We start from the raw sequence: 24,287 nt of genomic DNA on the forward strand, positions 1-24,287 counted from the left end.
TACCAATTGTACCACGGACCCCCTCAATTTGTAATAAAAAAAAGAATGAGATTATGTAAGAACAACACCTATATTTTCTACATAACCTCTTAATTATGTACGATTTTTTTCATAATCTCAAAATTTTTATTTTGAAACTAGTTTTTCCTCAAAACTTTTCTGAGAATCTTGAATTCCTTTTTCGCGCTTTAATACTCACTTTTATAGGTTATGTACTAAAATTGTACTAAAAGTACATCTACTTTTCCTATACCAACATAGCAGTGTAACATTTCAAAATTTTTTTTGTGCAAAAACTTGGTGATACTCACAAACTTCTTCAAAAATACTAATGTAAGAATATACAATAAGAAGCAAGGTTATATTATTCTACAACTTCTTGCAATTAAACCCTTAAAATAAATTATTCAAGTTTTAAAAGAATTAATTTCCATAGAAACATTTTTTTATTAAGATTACATTTCCAAAATACCAATTAATTAAGAAAAATCCTGTATTAAAAAAATTCAAACTGAATCTTGAATAACCAAACGATTAACCAAAAAGAACTTCCAAAAAAATTCCATAAAATTGTTTTTTAGAAACAGAAAGAAAAACCTTGGAAATCTTGCTCGTAACAAGGTTACTCCAGAATTTGAGGTTATGTACGACCTAAACTCAAAAAAACTAGCTCGTATTTTTACAGGAAATTTATAACTTTTATTTAATAAAAAAAAATCTTTTTCTTTCACTTAAAAAAAGGTCTTTGAAATAATAATTTCAGTTTAGTAACAAAATTAAGGTTAGAATATAATTTATTTAAAATTTGAATAATCTTTAGCCATTTTCTATGTCATGTGTATGAAAATATATAAAAGAATAACCCTTCATGGTACCCTAATGCATAATATTTCGAAAAAAAGATTTCAAGTCTAAAGTACTTTAGGTTAAGATCAATATAACCCAACACTTTTTTGAGTTTGTCGGAAAAAAGTCAGAGTCACTATATCAAACCATTTCGCATACGGACTAAATTAAATTAAAACTATTTTTATTTAATTCTGTACTAAAAAGTAAACTGTACTAATATATTCTGTATTAAAAATATCTTGTACTAAAAAGTAAAGCTTTATGGTGCTATTGCAGTTAAAAGATAAAAAGGGAAATCCTTTTCCTTAACACTTTTGTTTTTAGTACATGACTGTTCCAATGTGCTTTTGCGCTATCAACTTTTCTTTGTGTGAATTCCTGTCACGACGATTTGATGGTTTTAGTACACGGTGAAGACTGAGGAAAACTGTCGTGATTCAAACCAATACATAGAAAAAATTATCATACTGGACTATATAAAATTAGACATGTACTAAAAAATGTTCTGAAGAAAGATTTCTCATTTTTATATTATTCCTCGCCGTAAATATGTTACTCCAGAGAAAAATAGAAAGGGAAATCCTCCTCATGAACATGTTTTTTTTAGTACGTGGCTGTTCTTATGTGCTTCTGTGTTGTTGACTTTTCTTTGTGTAAGTCCGTAGTATGACTATTTTTTCCAGTCCACGTCATGTTCCGGAAGCACTAAAGGATTCGTTGGGACAAAAACCATGTACTAAAAAAAAAATAAGGAAAAAGATTTCCCCTTACCATTTTTCATGGGAATAGCACCATAAAGCTTTAGTCTTTTTTAGTACCGGATAGTTTTTAGTACACATTAGTTTTAGTACTGATTAGTTTTAGTACAGAATATTTTTAGCATAGAATATTTTTTAGTACAGAACATTTTTTAGTACAGAACAGTTTTTTTAGTACAGAACTTTTTGTAGTACAGAATTTAAACTTTTTCTAGTATAGAATATCAATTGAGTCCGCAAACGAAATGGTTGAAAAGTGGCAGAGGCTCAATAAGTACGATTAGTGAGTGACTTTTGTGTGACAAATCGCCTAATCGGCGCCGAGTAGTCTCCATAATCATTGCCGACTGATTGCCGATAGATACTTGGTTGTTCCTATGTCAAAATAAAAAAAAACAGTCATAATAAGAACCAACATAAAGAAAAGTCTACTATGCAGAAGCGCTTCTCAAAAGCCATGTACTAAAAAAAAATTCAGGTGAAACATTTCCCCTTATCATTTTTCATAGGAATAGCACCATAAAGGTTTAACTTTTTGTTACAGGATAGCTTTTAGTACAGAACATTTTTTAGTACACAACAGTTTTTTAGTACAGAATTTAAAAAGATGTTTCAATTCAGTCCGCAGACGAAATGGTTGAAAACAGACAGAGGCTCAATAAGTACGGTTACTGAGTGACTTTTGCGTAACAGATCGGCTAATCGGCGCCGATTAGTCTCTTAATCGGCTGATCGTAGACAATCAATCTTTGTTTGAGAACCAGGAGCCTCTCAAAACTTTAAGACATCTTAAAGTTTGCATTTTCAATTAGTGAAAACAATATAAGAGCGTTGAAAGTTCAAAATTTAACAAGTTCAAATATCGAACTTATCCTCAAGTAGTCATATCCTAGCCAATTTCATATCAATCAATTCAATTCCTTATTGACTACTTGAGCATTTCAACTAACTTTTCTTCGCACAAAATTCCCCTCTCTTTCTCGCCCAAAAACTCGTTCAATCTCATCGTATTTTCAGTCAATTTTCCTCCACATTGGAAAATTCACCCAAGCAAATTTGATGAGGAAATCATTCAGCAGCGAATAACTTTGCAGCACTATTATGTATTCATGAGCGAAATATTCGGAATTGGAAAGAAGATGAGAGCTTCTTTATCTTTGGCCAGATTTCTTCGTCACACTCATACATTCCCGCCCATTTTTACCAATCGAATTTCTTACGCAAATAATAAAAATTCTTGTCCAAAGAGCCAATTCCACATAAATATTCAGCGCTATGGCCAAAAAAAACAAGTTTTTCCTTTTCTTTGGCATCTTTCTCGCACATTCCAATATCATTTGGAATTTTCAGTTTTCCAAACAATTTTTTTTTCTCCAACCTCTAACACAAAATTGCATATTGATTGCATTAACATTCAACACAAATCTTTTCCCGATAAATTCAATTTACACCGAAAGTGAGAGACACTGTGTCTATCTTAGGCCTAAGGCAAAAAAAAGCAACATTTTAAATATTAAAGAAGCACCTTTTTAGTGTGAGATCTCACAAATTATTCAATTTGGTAACACCAATCAACATTATCATTCGATAGGCAAACATATTGAATGCTTATTTGCAATATTAATCCATTTATCAACCTTTCAGTAGGATTTTTATGATCTCATCAGATTCATTTAAGCCTCCTTTCGATTTCTTTATGAATGATCCAAGTCAAAATGGACAATCTCTTTTCAGCACATCATCTCACGGTGATGTTTCCCATTTTTTTTTCTTCTGCAAAACAATAAATTTTATAGCTGCACTTCTATCGTGTCAATTATTTATTTTTAGTTTGTTGAAAAACATAAGAAGTCAAATGTCACACACGCAAAACCATTTAGAGATCAATTGATATTCTGATGCTCAATTTGTTTACGAAGCTTTTTCTATTCAGTAAAATACTGTTCCAGGGAACAGATATTGGTTTTAGTACTATTTTTTTTAGTACATGACATTTTTTAGAACAGAGATTTCTTGAATGTTATATTTCAAAATGTAGAAAAAAGACTCAAAATTTTCCAAGAAATTAGCAAGGTTTATACAAATAATTTTTTTTAGTACACGTAGAAGGCTGTTATTGAAGACATAAACAAATACTTTGATAAAAAGAATCGTTTCGAGTATTGTTGGAGAACAATTTAAAGATAAAATGTATAATTTAGTACAGAATTTCTTTGAGTACACTTCTATTGTTTTAGTACAACAGAAACATTTAGCACAAAACTTATCGAGAATCGAAAGCTATTACCGAAAAAAAGATAAGAATCTCACGAAGGGTTAACAGAGACCTATGTCTTTTAGTACAAAACTCATTAAACCCAGCTTTTACAGAGATAAAATCAATTGAAAGGTTTCGCACAGATCTGAAGTGGATTGTTAAGTTTTCGATACTATCGAATCGATTGTATAGATAAATTTGAATCAGTTACATTAAGTGAATAAATTTAGTACAGAACTTATTGAGAACCGAACACTCTTGTTTTATTATTATTATTCATAACTCAGAGTTTACATTTTAGTACTTAAAATATCAAGCACGAAAACCAATAAGAATCCCTCGAAGAGTTTAGTACAGACCTGTTTCTTTTAGCACAGAAATCAGTAAACTTAGTTCCAATTAGGTTTTAGTGAGTAAATACAATTTAGCACAGAATTTAGAACGGAGCAGCAAATGTGAAGTTCCACACAGATTTGCAGTACGACTCAAATAGTTTCAAAGCGTTTAGTTCTTCTATTCCTGCAGATTTATGAATTATTATTTGTATTCGTTTAAAATAATTCAGAATCAACAGTCAATACTATCGAAAAGAAGTTATCATGTCCTCCCTTCTTATTTAGTACAGAATGCTCTGTAAACTTCTTTGATAAACAGTACGACTCTAATCGTACTAACGTGTTTAGTTCTTGTATTCATGCAGTGAAAGCCGAAGAGGAAAATTTCAAGCAGAAATACTAGGAAGTTGCAAAATCACAACATGAGATACTTAGCAGTCAAGAGTAGTGTGTACATCAATGACTAAGCACTTTAGTACAAGTGTTTAGAATTTTGAAAGAAAGCACAAATTTCCTAAATAAATGATAATCTGAACACTAAAGGCTATAAAACATTGAAAAGAGGATATTTTTCTCCTGGATAATTTCTTTTAGTACAAAACTGACCAAGCACTTTAGTAGAAGTGTTTATATTATGAACGAAAGCATGAATTTCTTAAACAAACGATAATCCACACACTAAATGCAGTAAAACAGTGAAAAGGGGAAATGTTTCTCCTGGGCATTTTCTTTTAGTACATAACTGACTAAGCACTTTAGTACAAGTGTTCGTATTATGAACAAAAGCATGAACTACCTAAATAAATGATAATCTGAACACTAAAGGCTATAAAACAGTGATAAGAGGATATCTATCTCCTGAATAATTCTTTTAGTACAAAACTGACTATGCACTTTAGTACAGTGTTTAGAATTTTGAACGAAAGCATGAATTTCTGAAATAAATGATAATAATCTACACACTAAGTGCTGTAAAACAGTGAAAAAAGGATATTTTTTTTCCTGAGTAGTTTCTTTTAGTACACAACTGACTAAACAGTTTAGTACAAGTGTTTAGAATTTTGAACGAAAGCATGAATTATCTAAATAAATGATAATCTGAACACTAAAGTCTATAAAACAGTGAAAAGAGGATATTTTTCTCCTGAATAATTTCTTTTAGTACAAAACTGAATAAGCACTTTAGTACAAGTGTTTGTAATTTTGAACGAAAGCACAAATTTCCTAAATTATCGATAATCTAAACACTAAAAACTATCATACAGTGAAATAGAATGAATTGTGCTATTCCAATGACAAAGAGAATCGTTCTGCTGATAATTTTTTAGAACATAACTGTTCTCAAGTGCTTCTCCGACTATTTTGTGGTTTTGAAACATAACGAGGACTAGGGAAAGCAATCGTAACAGGAACCAACAGAAGGAAAAGTTAATTACGCAGAACCACATGAGAGCAATCCTGTACTTAACAAAAAGCGTTCAAGAGAAATATTTCCCCTTTTCATTTTTCATCGGAATAGCACTATAGAGAACTTTTTTTTACTAAAGAAGTACATGATATTTTTTTTTAGTTCAGAATTATTTTTAATACAGAATATTATTAGTACAGAACAGTTTTAGTACACAATATTTTTTAGTACTGAACATTTTAGCACGGATTATTTTCGCAACTCCATATTTGTGGAGGATGTCCTTCTCTGGAACGCTTTGCCAAGAGAGCGAAAGAGTGGGCTTATCTTGAGTCATGTGGCCTTCATTAACAGCGTGTACTAATTTTTTGTAAGGGAAAAGCACCCCGGATTGGAATGTTAAAAGACATGCTCGATATTTAGTTGAAAATATAAGCCTCAAAATACTATTTTGTATTTTTGTGTTATGCTAATCGGTATATTAGTGATCCATTTAACTATATCTGTGCGTTTGCACCTTAAAATATTACAATAAATTAATAAAAAAAAAAGATGTAATTGCTACTGTGTACGCTGTACCTCGGATCGTCACGAATTTAATCAGGTGTCTCACGGAAAATAGGTTTTATAAATTAAATCTATACTAATGCACTGTATTCTTGTAAGAATTAAATGATAAAAAGTAGCTAATAATTTTTAAAAGTTCATTTTAATTGGTGCAATAATTTGGCAATAAATTGACGATCCGAGGAAAACTGCCGATCGCTGGTGCTCTTCCCTTAGTTTGTACTTTGTTCAGTGGACAGTTTGTCCTAAAGATTTTGAAATAAATTGAATTGAATTGAATATTTTTAGTACTATCTATCTATCTATCTATCATATTTAGTACAGAACATTTTTTAGTACAGAACATTTTTTTTTAGTACAGAACTTTTTTAGTACATAATTTAAAAAAAAAAACGCGGTAGACGAAATGGTTCGACATAGCGACTTTGATTTTTCGGAAAACCCCTTTATTGCGTCAATGCCCAGTTCATCAACAAAACCTCCATCCACTCCCCCTTTTGCATAATCCCGAGACACATAAGTTATTCAAATTTTCAGCCGACAATTTTCTTAATGTAACTCACGCTTCGGTGGCGGTTTGTGCGAAAAGAAAGATTTGCCGGTTGACCTTTTCAAGTCAATATCTTTCGTGGAAGGCTGGGATGTTGTTTGGTTTTTAAAATGTGCTTGAAAATCTTCTCTCTCGCTCTCACACAGATTCTGCCGAATATTTATTTATTGCTTGGTACCAAAGAAGAAGAAGAAGAAGTAGCACAAAAAAACGTTCAAAACCATGTCTTTTTTTTACTGCCGCAATCCCTCAGCATTTCATATGTAATACCAGAATATTTTTGTGCCAAAAATAAAGAAAGAAAAAAAACATCTCCAGCTCTAGCTCATGGACAAATGTGCTCTATGTGTGTGCAATTTCGTGGAAGAAAAAGCCGATGAAAACACCTTGCTAGAGGCAAATCAATCAGGGCAAAAAACTTAGGTGATTCTTACTGAAAAATTCGTGGAATTGACCTAAGCAAAAATCCTCCCATTGAGACATTAGTGCAAAAATATTCGTCGTAGTTTCAATTACCTTGAATTTTTGCGACGGAAAGGGGGGCAAGAATAAAGAGTGATTAGTGTTCAAAAACAGAGGTGTATACACTCAGAAAAATACAAACAAGGCATGGCGTTGAGATAAGTCAAAGACTCTGCGGGGAAAACACATTCAAATACAAAACATCATACTCTTCATCTCTAAACAATAAAAAAAATTTCGGGAAATTTTTCCAAACAGAGAGAAAGAGAAAGAAGAAGAAGAAAAAATTACACAATTTCTCTTCCTCAACTCAAATTTCATTTAAACACCTCATCACAATTTTCTTTGGCTTGCCTCTAAACTTTTTGGCGCATACCTATTTTGACCATTTTAGAGATTCTTTTTTGTGGCCAACATAAAATTCGCAATCTCAGAAATATTTCCGTGAGAAAGAGATAATTGCGAGAGGAAAATCCAGTTTAATACTCTACTATTGCAATTCTTTTGAAGGGGGAAATATCTTAAGAGACTTAAATGTCTCAGAGCATTTAATTACGCATGTAAATAATGTGGTGTAATAAAATATAGTGGACATGTCAATCAAATTGATGAGATAAATTCATTAAAATTTAACAAAGTTCCCATTCACAGCTGTGTTTTGTTTCTCCAATATTTTTGCTGAGTCGATCAGCAAAAGTATGCTGACCGGTCAGCAGTTCTCGAACAAAAAGTGCTAAAACCATACATATATAAATGCCACTGCCTCGTCAGTATCGTTTTAAACTTAGCAGAATTCAGCTGATTGTTCTTCATAACAAAGGACAAACACACATTTTGACATTCGAAACATTTCGAAATTCGAACAGGAAGTATTTCAGACACCATGCGGATGAAACGAGAAGTAAAAGTGTCTTTTCTTTTTCTTTGTCGAAAGCCGTCTTCGATTCTAACTGTGTGAATTAAGCAAGGGTGTCATTGACGGTCAAAAAATCCAACATATTTGAGTTTTCGTACTAAAAATTGCGCAAGGGTAGAAAAAAATACAAAGTACCACAGTAAGAAGATATTGAAAGAGGTAATCAGCGTTTACGAACCGTTTTAATAATGGACCAAGTCAAGGGGAATTCTGTAACTTTTTGAAATGATCGCCTGTCAAAATTTGCTTACGGATTCATTAAAGTGACAACAAAAGAGATTCGTAACTTGTGAAAGCTTCACAAAGAAACGATCACTTTATTATACTCTGTGAAGCTAGAGAAAAATCTTTCCAAATTCTGTTACAAAAAAACTCCACTACATCCTTTCTAATAGGCAATTCTATAGTGTTTCTTCAGAGTTATTAAGTTGAAATATAGGTTACAATTTTAAACTTGCCATATCGCTTCACGCACAGTTATACAACAATTTTTCTAACATTCGTGATAGGAAGGTCGTGAGTCATTCAACCAATTGTGAAGCCTGCACATCGTTTAAAGTTAGCGAATTTCTACCCAGGAATATTTTGAGGTTCCTTGCTCTGATTTTCCCCACAACAATGAAGATTGACAACTAGTCATCGAAGCAATTCGAAATTCGAACAGTGAATATTTTAGGGCACTGTATAAATGAGCAGTAAAAAGTTAAAATTGAGCAGTAACAAAAAAATTGAAAGAGTGATATTATCGTCCAAATTTTGGAAAAGGGAAAATAAGCGTTAAATATATAAATTAGACCTATTTTTGTAAAGATTTGAGTTTTTTACTGACCATAATTAGATATTTTACTGCTCATATTTAATTTTTTACTGCCCATTTTGAATTTTTTACTGCTCGTTTGTTTTTTTTTCCATATTTTAGCCACCACGCAGACGAAGTCAGAAGTAAAAATGTGTTTGGCATTCGAAGCCAATCCTTGTCGAATACCTTTTCTCTAGAGGAAACTCCTGCTGCGAGCAGTCGGAATGACATTTAATAAACTGTGTAGTGAAATTCGTTTTACATAGTTTTATCCTTGAGCTCGAAAGCAAAGCTAAGACGGCGATTGACGCATTGAAAAGAAGCCATTATAATGACTTAACAAGTAGAGGAAACTTTAGCAGTAGTAAACATTGGGTAGTTGCAAACACTGTTCGAATTCATAGATACTATAGAGCGGTCTTCAGATTAAAGGGATAGTCCAGTTTCCGCAGAACTAGATTTTCTAGTCTTAAGTCTAAAGCCCATATAAGCATCCTTGTAACTCATTTCGAAGAACTCCAGTCAATCTGACCAAGGAATCCACGAGCAACCCAGGGAATCCACACATTTTTTTCAGGCAACCCTGGGAAATTATATGTAGATTTCTTAGACTCGTACACATTTTTCAGGAAACTTTCAAGAAACCCAGGGAACCCATAGAATTTTAGAGAACTCACGGGGAAACCACAGATATTGTCGAAAAAAGAGACACTGAGAGAAATCCGAAAAAGTTAAAATAATATTCCGGAAATGTTTATTTTACCCTGCAGTATTGATCCGAAATTGGTGTAAATATTAGGCTTTTTAGGTGTATTAGGGGTTGAAATTACCCTTTTTATGTTAATTTTACCCCAAAAAAGGTGTAAAATTAACATTAAAAATGTTAATATATTTTTACACTTACAAAGTGTTTATGGCCACATTGTGCCGATCTGTCAATTTCTTAGTAAAATATGACCGATTTGTCGATTTTTAGCTCCAGATTGGCACTCTGTCGATTTCTTTTAAAAATGGTGCCGATTTCTTGATAATCTGCAAATCTTATACCAATCCTTGGATTCATGGCCACATTGTGCAGATTTGTCAATTTCTTAGGAAAATATTGCCAATTTTTAGCTCTGTTTTGCACTATTTTGCCAAACACCGCTTATGGTTCACTCTGAAACCTTCTTGTTCATCCCTTCTATCAAGCATTCGAGTAAAATAAAATAAACTAGTAGAACTAAAATGTAGCAAGGCTTGGTGAAATTTAGTAGTTCAGTGTAATCCAAGAGGTAATGCACTCAGTCTCTTCCTTTCAATTGTTATGTTTACTTTCAAGAGGGTTAAATGCCAGGTAGGCATCGATACATTTTATCAGCATGAGATCAATGAACAAGGGATATAGTTCTTTTACAGAGGGTTGAGCGAGGGGATAACAACCCCTTCCTTTCAAACTAAAAGTATGCCGAAAAAGCTGCTGAACAGGAATTTGAAGGGACAATTATGAGAGGACGTTCCAGAAAACGAAGGCAAGAAATACGGGAAGTCTTTCAGGTTTCGTAAACACTCTACCTTCGAAAACCTTCACTGAGAAAAAAAGAGGGTGCGATTAACTTTTTTTCCTCAGAACTTTAACACTTTTTAGGTGTAAAAATACATCAATATTTTTTAATGTTAAATTTACACCTTTTTAATGGTAAAATTAACATAAAAAAGGTAACTTTAACCCCTAATACACTTAAAAAGGGTAATATTTACACCGATGTTGGATCAATACTGCAGGGTAAAATAAACATTTCCGGAATATTATTTTAACTTTTTCGGATTTCTCTCAGTGTTCTTACTTTTCTTATAGTCCTTTGATGATTTTGACACATTTCTTGCAAAACTTTGGTTCAATTTATTAAAGGAATACGGGAAAAGTATGAAATGTTCGAAGTCAGAGTGTGTACGAAGCCTTAAAGTCTCCCCTACTACAGAGTACGTCAGTAGGATTTTCAACTTATTGCAGATATCAACCCCTTGATTGTACTTCTGTCCAAAACTTTTATCTTTTGCCGAAACTTTACGCCAAATCTCTTACGTTAAAATGTTATAAAAGGCAGTGAACCAGTAAATTTCTACCTTTCATCTGTTCATTCTGTTCCCACAGTCCAAAAAATCTCTCTGCACCGCACGTTTCCTCAAAAAAAAAAATTGATGAATGAGGAACAAGTTGGTGAAAAAGTGATTTCTTGCTTTTGCAAAAAAAAAATAATAATAATTTGCCACACACAATTTATTGAAGTGAAAAATCTCTCAGAAAACCTTTTTTTGTTTTTAAACCAAAACGTAAATCACCAACCAAAATAAGAAGAGACAAGGAAACTAACGCATTTTAGAAGAAAGATTTGTACTAATTAGATTAGACATGTAAACAAAGTGGAGAAAAAAACATAAATTACGTCTTTTGCTATTTTTCTGTTCTTTAATATGTTTGCAATATTTGGAAGAAATAAAAACAGAAATTTTTCTTCTATTACGGTAAGATGGGGTAATTTGTAATGATGTCTAATTTGGAACTTTGAAATTTCCTAACAGTTTTAGATGACAAGAAGAGCTATTCGTTTTTGCATGATTTTTGGTTAGATATCGCTTTAATACCGATTTGATTAATTGATAAATAAAAAAAAAATCCAAAATAAGAAATTCCATAAAAAAGTAAATTCTGGAACAAAAAAAAATCCGAGAAAGATTGAGTCCGATGCAGTTAGGTTGGAAATTTCAAGATCTTTAAAAAAAATCAAATTTTAAGCAAATCGGTTGAAAAATATGTCCTCCAGTGTTAAACTTTAATCTTCGAAAATTTGATGTCGTAATGGTTTTCGAAAATAGGTGTCCAAATACGAAATGATAGGGGAAGGGGGAAGGGGACGAAGGATAAGGGTAGGGGAAAAAACAGACTATCTTAAATTATATTGACTTATGGGGGAGGGGGGTCGTCGAAGATCGGGAGTTTATATCTCTTACCGTTTGGCCTCTAGCCGTGCAATAAGTTGAAAAAAAGTGGATTAGGGGAAAGGCTCATAATTTTGCATAGTCTGCTTAGAAGCATCAATATTCTGAGTGTTATGGCCTCTACACACTAGGCAAATTTATGTCCATATTGAAGAGTTTTTCCTACATATGTGTAAGGAATTTGCTTCAATATGGACATAAATTTCTCTAGTGTGTAGAGGCCATTAAATACGATATTTTCAATACTAATTTTTTCTTGTTACTTGTTATGTGTTTCAGTACGCGACATGCAATGTTGTCATAATTATTTTAATATTTTTGGCAAACTTTATTGAGTAGTTATGTTAATTGTGATCCATAATGAAGAGATCGAGGACAAGTACCACAATCGCAAAAGAAAGTGGAAGCCGTCGAGCAATTTCAATACTAAAAGTCGTTAATAATTTTAAAAAATTACATGGACTATAGTGCGACCCAAGTGTCAAATCTGGAACCAAATATGGACTATAGCGAGGCTCTACTGTATCACCTCTCTAGTGAATCTTTAAGAAAATTCCCCATTTTTCACACGATATACGTAATTCACGAGGTAAATCTTACTTCAGATCAATTGTACAAATTATCATTAAAGTGAATCAACACAATATCAAATGAATATTTAATAATATCACTCAAAAAAGGGGGAAAAATTGTGAGTAGTTCACCACAACTAAATAAGACTGAAGTAAATACGAAGTTCTGTCATATTTCTCGTAAGCAATTGCTCACACTGAAGTTTCAACAAAGCAATTTTACTCAAATCTTATTCAAAATTTAACGAATTAAGTGTTAAAGCCTTCCAAACAAATATTTAGATAGAATTCATTATTCATCAAATTAATTTACATTTAGTGTCCAATTTTATCTTCAGAGTGTCCAAATTTAGAAACCGTCCGAAGTTATGAGCTCTTCCCCTATATAACTGCTCTTAATTTTTGTATTATTTCGGTGAACATTATGAAATATGTATTTTTAGATAGCTTTTAATGAACGATTTCGAAATATATCAGACTGATAAGTCAATTCTCTTTAGGAAAAAACTTGCCAATAGTCTTCACTGCGTCTATGCAAAAACGTATGGAAAAATGAAATGCCGAGAGGTTTCTAGAATAAGTACTCCACTGAGAGAAATCCGAAAGAGTTAAGATAACATTCCGGAAATGTTAATTTTATCCTGCAGTATTGATCCGAAATCGGTGTAAATATTACCCTTTTTAGGTGTATTGGGGTTTAAAGTTAACCTTTTCATGTTAATTTTATTCTTAAAAAGGTTTAAAATAACATAAAAATGTTGATATATTTTTACACCTAAAAAGTGTTAAAGTTACGAGGAAAAAAAGTTAATCGCACCCCGGTTTTTTTTCTCAGTGTCTTGAGTGTAAAATCTTGTACTTCTTCGTGGTTTTCTTCTCTTTGAAAATCTGACACAGTGAGAAAATGTCAAAATTCCAAAGCAGACATCGTTCCGAAATACCCCATCTTACCCTACTCACTCTTTCAGTGATTTTCATATTATAAAAATAGTTCTTTTACTTGTTTTTTTTCCTGCAACTTCCTTGACTGCTAATTAAACCCCGTGGGGATTAATTAAAGTCAATGATTATGTTTGTGCTAGAACTATCATTAAAAAATATTATTTATTTTTATTTCCAGAGAGAGAGAGAGAGAAAAAAAATCCGTATTTATCTATTTCGATTTTATTGGTGAGCACAAGTAATAAATTTTGCAATTAAACATTTTATTTGCATTTGGCCATTATGCAATGATTGGCTTGGGTGTTAAACATCCTTTAACACAAGTAGTGTGTGAAATCAACACGTGACGCATTAACTCTGTGGGTAAAACATTTAATGTTTTATAGCTCCCGTAGCCACTCGGCTTGGCAGCAAGGTCAAAAATTCCAGTGACATTGAACCCTTTTTCCACATAGTGAAACAATTTGTGCTGTTTTTTTATCACCCAAAAGCCGTCTAAGCTAAGACACTCTAAACAAATTCACCAGCAATTGCCTCTTAATTTACCTCCACTCTTGACTAAACAACCTCAACACCGTGTACACTATTTTCTTTTCTTATTCCTCTCTCTCTCTCTCACTCACTCAGTATATTGCAGACGTCTAGAACACTTTTTGGCTTCATCGTGCAAATTTTTCCACCAAATATTTGTCAGCTTCATCCCAACCATACAGACACGGGGAAAATCTACGCACACAGAAACGCACTTTGACTTATCTTTTCAAAATTCAAAGTGAACCAACCAAGAACAACAACAGAGAACCAACCAGGGAGACAAAAAGAGTGATAGAACAAGAAAATATCGTCCCAAAAGTGCGTCTCGAGAGTGAGTGTGATGGCTTAGAATAAATTCTGATAAAAATAGATAAAATGCGTAGTTTTTTTTCCTTCCTTTCCAAATGAGATGCGAATGTAATTTGTATATGGTAGATCTCAATCAAAAATACACCGTTTAATTTACTCACAGATGACCTATCCCGGGCTAAATTACGCCACTTTTATTTTAGTACAAGTCTCTTTACGCTGTGTACTAAAAAGCATTTCATTGCTTAATTTGCATAAAACCTAAGCAAAAGCTTTCTTTTGAAAACTAAACGATTTGATACAGCCACTCTGAACTGATACATCGTAAACGTAACCGCAAACTTCAATTTTTAGAACAATTTTAGACCAATGTGTAAGATTTCGGTTTTATCTCATTGCGTTGATGATTACTCAAAACCAGAAGAATCAAGAACTTCCTATACAATAATTCGTGAGCAACACTTATCAATTGCAAATTTTATTACATTTTTTTACGCTGAAAATCGTGTACTAAAAACATTTAATTACATAATTTGTATTAAATCCAAACAAAAGCTTTCTTTTGAATACTAAAAGGTTTGATACAGACACTCGGAGTACTGATACATCGTAAAGGTAACCCCAAACTTGAATTTTTGGAACACTTTTAGACCTTTGTGTAAAATTTCGGTTTTATCTCATTACGTTAATGATTACTCAATACCAAAAGAATCAAGAACTTCCTCTACAATAATTCATAAGAAAAACTTATCAATTGCAATTTTAGTACACTTTTTACGCTGAAAATCGTGTACTAAAAACATTTCATTACATAATTTGTATCAAATCCAAACAAAAGCTTTCTTATGAATACTAAAAGGTTTGATACGGGCACTCTGAGTACTGATACATCATAAGCAAAACCTCAAAGCTCGACGTTACACTTTTAGACCCATGTGTAAAATTTCGGTTTCATCTGATTACGTTAATGATTACTCAATTCCAAAAGAATCAAGAACTTTCTATAGAACAATTTTTGTAAACAACACTTATAAAATTGAAAATTTTAGTACATTTCTTTATGTAGGAAATCCTGTACTAAAAAAATTTTATTACATAATTTGTATAAATCCAAAGAAAAGCTTTCTTATGAATATTAAAATGTTTGATACAGACACTCTGAGTACTAAAACATCGTAAACATAACCTCAAAGTTCGACGTTTAGAACACTTTTAGAACTATATGTAAAATCTTGGTTTTATTGCATTTCGTTCACAACTCTATACCAAAAGAATTAAGAATCTTCAAAGCGGTAAATCTTGTGAGCAACACTTATCAATTGAAAATTTCAGTACAATTTTTTATGCTGAAGATCATGTACTAAAAACATTTTATTACCTAATATGCGTCAAATTAAAAAAAAAAAGCTTTCTTTTGAATACTGGACGGTTTATAGAAGTATATTGGTTACTGAAAGATCGTAAACATAACCTCAAACTTCAATGTTTAGTACACTTTTAGACCTAGAAGTAAAGTGATAATTTTATCTCAAAGTTCAGCAATTATTCAATACTAAAAGAATCAAGAATTTTCAATACAACAATTCTTGTAACAATTGCAAATCTTAGTACACTTGCTTATACTGAAAATCGTGTACCAAAAAGCATTTCGTTACCAAATTTGCGTAGAATCGAAATAAAAGCTTTTAATCAATGATAAAAGTTTGATATTGGGATTTGCTTACTGAAATACCGTAAGCATAACTCAAAGTTTCATGTTTAGAACACTTTTAGATCTGGATGTAAAATCTTGGTTTTGTACTAAAAATCATTTCATTACCAAATTTGCATAAAATCAAAATAAAAGCTTTCTTTTCAATAGTAAAAGGTTTGAAGTTTGAATAGGGGTTTTGCTTACTAAGACACCGTAAGCATAACCTCAAACTTCAATATTTAGAACACTTTTAGATATAAAAACGTGACATTTTGGATTTTCTCTTATACACTTTTAATATTAAGTGTATGAAAAAATTCCAAACTTCATTTTAAAACCATTTTTCCCCTTAAGTTCTTGTGACAAACGCATATGCAATTGCAAATTTTTAGTACAATACATTACGTTGAAAATCAAGTACTAAAACAGCATGTGATTACTAGATTTGGATTAAATCTATTAACAGCCATTCAATCCTAAATTGTAAATGATTAGAATATGAATTTTGTAAAATAGAAGCGCTTTAGTTACTGAAACATCTTAAACATAACCTCAAAGCTTGATATATAGATCATTTTTAGAACCTGATGCCGTTCTACCTTCGACTGATGCGCGGACCTGTCTCCGATTTCCCTTCCTAAACTAAGTGAGATTATTTGCGTTTATTTTACTGATTTTACTAATGCTGAATTTTGTTATATTGAATTCATTTGTACTTAATCTATCCCTATGCCATATACGGTCAGAGAACCAGAGTTTCTACCGTTTAACTGGGGAGACCGGTTGTGAAGTAGGTCGGCAGCCGCAACACAGTTGATTGAAATAAATTTAAATCAAATGGAATTGAATTGAAACACTGTAAATATAATCTCAACATTTTATAATTCCTTTAAAACTCACTTTTCGCCTTAAGGCTATAATTCTTGTGAGCAACACTAATACAACTGCGAATATATGCAAATGTGACTTTCATCAAATTTTCGAGATTTTTTGTACAAATTTAACTTAGGACTAAAGCATTGAGGGCAATAACCTATTATATCCTGGAAACCCAATAAAATTTATTGCTATTTTGGATTTTGAATCCCACGGGAACTGGGCTTTGCCTCTAGTCTGAAGACCGCTTTAGTCAATATCCCAATTGGCCTTATACTATCAAAATCAATAATCATAAATCAACATTAAATAATTATATATGAATATTTTCAAGAATAATAAACAGAGAAAACATTTAAATCAAACCATTAAATTAAACCAGAACATTATATCTTCAAAAAAGAAAAAAAAAAGAAATTCTAAAATTTAAAATCTCCTCATTTATGACTTGTATTTGAATATAGTCAAAACATAAAAGTCTAGTTACGCACGTCATCAGATCAACTTTTTCGTCAAACTTGTCATTTTTATTTCCCTGGATCAAACAATAAAACATATGACAAAATTGGTTTGTTGAGACTTTTATGCCTCAATTGAAATTCTAACAACTCAACATTGACCTCGAAATAATTTCAAATTTGGCTTGAATCTCCTCAATCCACTATCTAATCTCGCATGTTTGATACTTTGCATTCTTTTTTTTTTAAAGTTCTCCCTCTTCGAATTAAAATGTCACATGTGTTGACCTCAAACCCCCTTCCACCCACCCGGGTTTTTTTTTGTTATGAGAATGTCGCCACAGATTTGTCTGAGTGCAAAAAATCGTCCTAGTTAATTGTCCTGACCATCTCAAGGGGAAAAAGTGTGAGTCAAGGAAAAAGCTCTAGCAGTAGCTCTGAAAGCACTCTCTCGAGTGCTTTTTCCTCATCTCTTCGCCAGCCAAAAAAAAAGTTGAAGTCGTGTGGTGAGAAGAGGCAGGAAAATGTCAGTGACAGAGACACAAAGAGCCACGAATATTGCGATCATGATAAAATCAATTTTATTCGGGTGTTGCTGACTGCGAAAGTTGGTTGACTTTCAGGCACTTTGATCGTGTTATTGTTTATGCTTTATGTGTTATTAACGTTGAGGTTTAGTGAAGTAGAGTAGAGAGAAAAAAAAGGCAACAGCTATATATTTCCTGGTATAGTTTAAAAGAACGCTCAATACTTAATGATTGAACTAAACCCAAGTACAATATCAATTTTCCATAAGGAAAAGGACATCGGAAGGATAGGGGAGGGTAGGGATGATTCATGCATGGATTTCGAAGTAGACTGAGACTAACTACCTAGCCAGACCCATTCGAAAATCTACCGAAAGCCTAAAGTGCAAATTCACGTACTCGCCGCTTTAGCGCTGATTGCTCTGTCATTTCAAATTTCGGTATTCTTGACATATCAAACGTCAAAAATGTCAACAACAGTGTGTAAACGTTTGCTGCAAAGATCGAATTTTTATGTAGTTTAAAATAAATATCCTTTTCATGAACTTGCTCACTTTTGTGTAATTCGTCGGTCTAAACCGTTTAAACGTTCGAACTTCCAAAGGATTTTCAGGTAAATTTTCTCTGATATACCTTCGAGTGGGTGCCTTGAGAAAAAAAACGGGAGCGCGATTAACTTATTTTCCTCAGAACTTTAACACTTTTTAGGTGTAAAAATATATCAACATTTTTCAATGTTAATTTTACACCTTTTTAAGGGTAAAATTAACACGAAAAAGGGTAACTTTAACCCCTGATACACCTAAAAAGCATAGTATTTACACCGATTTCGGATCAATACTGCAGAGTAAAATAAACATTTCCGGAATATTATTTTAACTTTTTCGGATTTCTCTCAGTGTACAGAAAAAACTCAACAGGAGAGAGCTCTTAAATCGGGAAGGCTATTACTCAACTAGTGAACTGAGCTCGGCAAACTTAGGGCTTAAGCCGAGAAACGGTTTAACGTAATTATAATCAAAATAATGATTACACTACCCAGCGAGCACCAAATGAATACTTCTAACCTCAAAACAAAACTTGCGAAGCAGTACCATTTTCTTTTGGTTAGCACTTTTTGTTCGAGAACGAAAAGTTATCTGCAATTTAAGGTTAATTACCGCTTTTAGCACAGTTTTTGTGATTCCAAATAATGTTTTGCTGTAAATTTGTCGCTTATTATAATTCAATTTTAATAATTCTTAATGCAAGTAAACCCCCGTTGCAAGTATTTATGATTATAAAAGTATTAAATCGAAGTTGCATTTTTAAGTATAACAGTTTACTGACTATTCCAAATTCTGGAAAGTATGTCTCTTTTAAATTACCATTTATTACAATATCTGAAAAACTCAATATCTAAATTAAATATTCTTTAAATCGTTCTAAACATTATATTAATCAAAAAGACCATTAGGAAGCTTGAGATATTTATTGTATTTTAGTATAACAGTTTAAGAATACCATTTCCTATCCAGGATTCTGAATATATTCAAGAGTAAACTAATTTTGGGGCTTTAATCATTGTGATAATTTTCACAAGTAATTCATATTGATATTTTCGAGTTTTCCATCTAATTATAAATGTAGAAAAGGTTAATATATTTAGAATGTTTCTCAGATACACTTTGATCTTAGCCGTTAGGCCGAGAAGCGATAGAATGTTTCTCGTTTATTGCTAAATTTCTACAATTTTAGTGTAAATGAAATATATTTAAAAACGTTTAAAATATAAAGCAGTTTTTTAATATCATTATAAAAGTCATAACAGTTTACTAGTAACATTTTAAAACCTAGAATTTTAAAAATATTCAGATAAATAGTGATTTGTGGGCTTAAATAACTCAAATAATTTTCACTTTACACTTTGAAACTGATATTTTTGTGTATAACAGTTCAGTATTTTAATATAAATGCAGAAAAGTTAAATACATTTATGAATATTTCCCAATTATTTCTAAATTTTAATAATTTTCAATGTCAATGATGGGTTTGGAAATCATTTCAAATATTCTCTATTTAAAAAAATTATTATTTAAAACGAGTTATTTAAAACGTTCAAATAATTCATTTTTTTTAGCTGTAAATAGAAAACTAGATAATTTTTATAAGCCGTCAAAAAGTCTTTAAAAATATTTTTGAATTTTTTCATTATTTAAAATATCTGTTTTATTAAATATTTTGCATTTTTATGCAAAAAAGTCTAAGGTAAGCTTTCAAATTAAAAGCATTATTAATTCAATGACTTCAGTGGACATAGGGCTTGGCATTCCTTAAAGATATCTACACAGAGCGAGCAATTTTCGTCAAAAATAGCATTTTGACAGAATTTTTGACATAATTTTTGACATTTCCACTAGTAACAGTGCAGACGATTTCCTTCAAAAAAGCAATTCTTGACGAAAATTGTCCCCATTTGCGTAGAGGCCTCATGTAGCATGAAAGCTCATCCTTCTCAAAGGAACAGAAAAAAAACCGCGAAAGATAAAACTACCCCTTCGTGAAACTGTCCTATCCTCCCCTAAAGATTGATGGTGGTGAAAAGCACCTCCCTAAAAATCGATACACCTTATCTATATTAATTCAGTGAAGAGAAAACACTAAGAAAGTCGTCTCAAATTCCGCCTATATCCTTGAAAAGCTTCAACACATTTTTGTCACGTGTCACACCATCGAAACACGTCTCTCCGGAGAAGAACATTTTGGAAAATATGGAGTTGGCGCAAAAGGGTGTGAATTCGGTTTGGTGCCAAAAAGCTCAGCATGGAATTGTAGTCCCAACAAAAGAACCACTCACACATAGTGCAAAAATAAAGCATAAAAACTTCGACCGAAAAAAAAAGCTGGCAGGGAAAGTTTTGTGTGTGGGGGACAGACACAAGAAGGGAGAATTTTCGTGAGATAGTTTGTATGTTAACCAACAGTCCTCCACTAATTGATTTCTTTTGCTATCTTCTGCCCCTATTCGAACTATTTTCATTAGTTGCAATTAAGCTCATTAGTTCAATTCCACTTGAGTCTCACAACACTGGTGTCAGGTGTGGGATTCCATATTGCATTAGGATTTTGAGTATGAACACTACAAGACGTGCCTTGATAAGGATTAAATCAGATTGACCGTTAAGAGGGTTTTGGTAGATTCTGCAAAGGATATTGATATATTCGATATAATTCAAGATTTTGATATTTTTCTCTATTGAGAAACGATTTTTCGCGTTAAGGATATAATTCATGTGAGCAACATAAATGCATCTGCAACTATAAAGGAGTGAAATACTTCGTTCAGCAGATTGCGAATAAGGATCCGATTTTCAAGCAAACATAATATTTTTGAACTAATTTCTTTCTGATAACCCTGAAATTAAGGGATGCATCAAGGCAGCAAAGGGCATAGGGGAAAGTACTCTCCCTTCGAACGTTCATGCCTTCGAATAATGTGATTTTTCTTTAAGTTTTCCTAAGAGACTTAAACATTTCTATTAAATATTAGCTAGCTTATTATCAATTATTGATAATTATGTGACAATCATGTGGAAATCTCTTAGGAAAGGTAAAAGAAATTCACATTATTCGAAGGCATGAACGTTCGAAGGGAAAGTACTTTCCCCTACAGACAAGAGGAATTGCAAGTCTAGAAGCTTATCCTGTCTTCTCTCCGGTCAATATAACCTATTGAGCGCAATAATATCTATGATATCCCCGCTCAATCACAAGATGTTTGGTTACCCCTTGGCAACATGGACTTTAAAGTTATATGATCGTTTTCTGCAGAAAGCTTATCGACGCTTAATTTAAATCTAGTTTGGGAGAAATAAAGAAAAACGGTAGAGAAATTTACCTACGTGTTTTTAAACAGTTTGTGAGAACACCTTTAGAAGAATCTTGTACGAGAACTTGGTGGATTCGGTTCGAATCTACTTCCTGACAAGTGGCCTTCAAAGTTGAAGCCACTTTCTCACATTCACATACAGATTCATATGGAAATTTTTCTACACTCGTGACCGTTACACGATATATGTCACAATTGAGGTGTGCCTTGTACACAGGACTCTGTGCCTTGTAAAGAGGGATAAATATTCTACATTTCCATCAAAAAACTTCTTCGGAACTAGAAGTATAAGATCAGTTTGAAAGTAATTTATGAGTTGGCTTCAAAAAGCTCCATATAAAAAAACTTTTGCCAGGGGGTAGGTTCTAATAAAACTTATTTTACAAGATTTTACAAGATTGTTTACAAGATGTTTTTTGAGAATATTTCAGTATTAGGAAGGATCGTTGCATCGAGCGCATGCAGTCGCAAAGAAGTTTTAAACTTAAAAAACGTAAAAAAAAAATACTTGAACAAGTCCAATACAACCCCAAGTTTCGAATAGGATTAGATTTAAACTGTCCTAGTCATCCCAAAGGATAACGAAAGGTGTGCGAAAAGGAATTCAAATTGATTCATAAATCACAAAGGCATTTCAAAATCGAAAATTAGTAAACAAATGATCAATTTAGAATGTTCTGGTATGAGTTACAAGCACATAGACAAACAAAAAATGTAGACACGAGAAGGACAAAGTCATTCTCGAATATATAACCGATTCATTACTAATTTCCAGACCAGTTAAATTTTGACTTTCAAAAATTCAAGGGGTTTTCCGTAGGTACACCGAGAGAAATCCGAAAAAGTTAAAATAACATTCCGGAAATGTTAATTTTACCCTGCAGTATTGATCCGAAATTGGTGTAAATATTACCCTTTTGAGGTGTATTAGGGGTTAAATCTACCCCTTTTCATGTTAATTTTACCCTTAAAAAGGTGTAAAATTAACATTAAAAAATGTTGATATATTTTTACACCTAAAGAGTGTTAAAGTTATGAGGAAAAAAAAGTTAATCGCACCTTCTTTTTTTTCTCAGTGTAGTGCATTTTCTGAATGGGTAGAGTGTCTCTGGTATTAGCGAAACTCAGATTGTAAAACATCTTAGCTAAAAAATAAATTATCCTACAGCATAGTGTGGTAAAGACCTTTCATTTGGGACTTAAACGATCAAAATCATTTCAGACTGGACAGCTGTAGATTAATATGCCGACATATCGGTCTGAAATTCATTTAAAAGAAAATCCAAAACAGGTTGCGGAAAAATAGGGGAGTTCAAAATGGACCCAATTGAATTCCTGATTCCAGCGGCTTCGAAAAAGAAAACCGATCAGTAACGTTTTAAATTGCACGAACTTCTTCAGGTATTACTACAAACACGTTGGAGTAAATAGCGCAAAAAGATAATTATTGCCTGATTACGAGTAACGTAGTAATTACGTTCCGTAGATGCTAGTAACGTCCTACTGCTCGTAAGCTTTTCTTTAATTCCAGGATTTAAGGATGACCTTTACAGACCGGACATGATCTGTAAAATCTCTTAAATCTTATAATTAAAGAGAAACTTAAGGGAAACAGGGCCGCATTCATTCCCGGAGAGCAAACACTGAGAGAAAAACAGGTGTGCGATTAACATTTTTCCTCATAACTTTAACACTTTTAAGGTGTAAAAATATATCAACATTTTTAATGTTAATTTTACACATTTTTAAGGGTAAAATTAACATGAAAAGGGTAACTTTAACCCCTAATACACCTAAAAAGGGTAATATTTACAGCGATTTTGGATCAATACTGCAGAGTAAAATAAACACTTTCAGATGGTCAAACAGAAAAGAAAACCTTTTAGGAAATCTCAAACTTCCAAATTAGACATCATTCCAAATTACCCCATCATACCCTACTACTTCAAACCGATCCTGCGATGCAATAAAAATAAGATCCACCTGTTCCGACACTTAAGTCGACTTAGAGTACCCCTCCCCCAGAGTCAAAAGAAATGCTCACCTCTTGAGTGCAAAATAATAGAATTAGTGAGTGTATCGAGTTGAGGTGAAGCCGTAACAAAATACTCAAAATGATACTAATTTACCCTTGGTTAGGAGGCGCCAAACACAATAAAAAACAAGCACAAGAGTGATAAAAAACAATTTTTTTTTCCAGGTTATTTAGATGACCCCATTCTCTCATGGGCCCATACATTGCCTTCTAACAAGAGTGGAAAAAAAAGAGAAGCTAGGTGTCGAAATTGGGCGGGAGTTGGTTGAACTAAAAGGGCACCAATTGCGTCTTAGAAAAAAAAAACAAAATAGAGTTAATCTCATCTAGTAGAATCGCGCGTACTTTTCCATTTTCACACGCCAGAAAGCACCTGAGATTGGTGTTTAAGATGGAGTTTCAAGAGAAAAAAAAATCTGCACACATGTCTCAAGGACTTTGGGATGACCACAAGATGTGTGTGCGCGAGAAACGCAAAGAAATCAAGACAAAGAGAAGGCAAAACAGCATATTTATAACAAAAAAAAAACACTCAAACAAATTCACCTATAAGGTTAGGAATCTCCGATGGTTTAAAAATAGACAATATTTTA

At 32.5% G+C, this 24,287-nt stretch overlaps 1 protein-coding gene across 9 annotated transcripts in view; it reads right to left on the minus strand.

Annotated features, from left to right (window-relative positions):
* The window catches only part of LOC129806091 (insulin receptor substrate 2-B), a 326,272-nt gene that overhangs the window by 255,236 nt on the left and 46,749 nt on the right, over positions 1 to 24,287 (minus strand). The gene's annotated exons all lie outside the window — the stretch shown is intronic.

The sequence above is a fragment of the Phlebotomus papatasi genome, chromosome 3 (assembly GCF_024763615.1).
Source record: "Phlebotomus papatasi isolate M1 chromosome 3, Ppap_2.1, whole genome shotgun sequence".
In the NCBI taxonomy this organism is placed as follows: Eukaryota; Metazoa; Arthropoda; class Insecta; order Diptera; family Psychodidae; genus Phlebotomus; species Phlebotomus papatasi.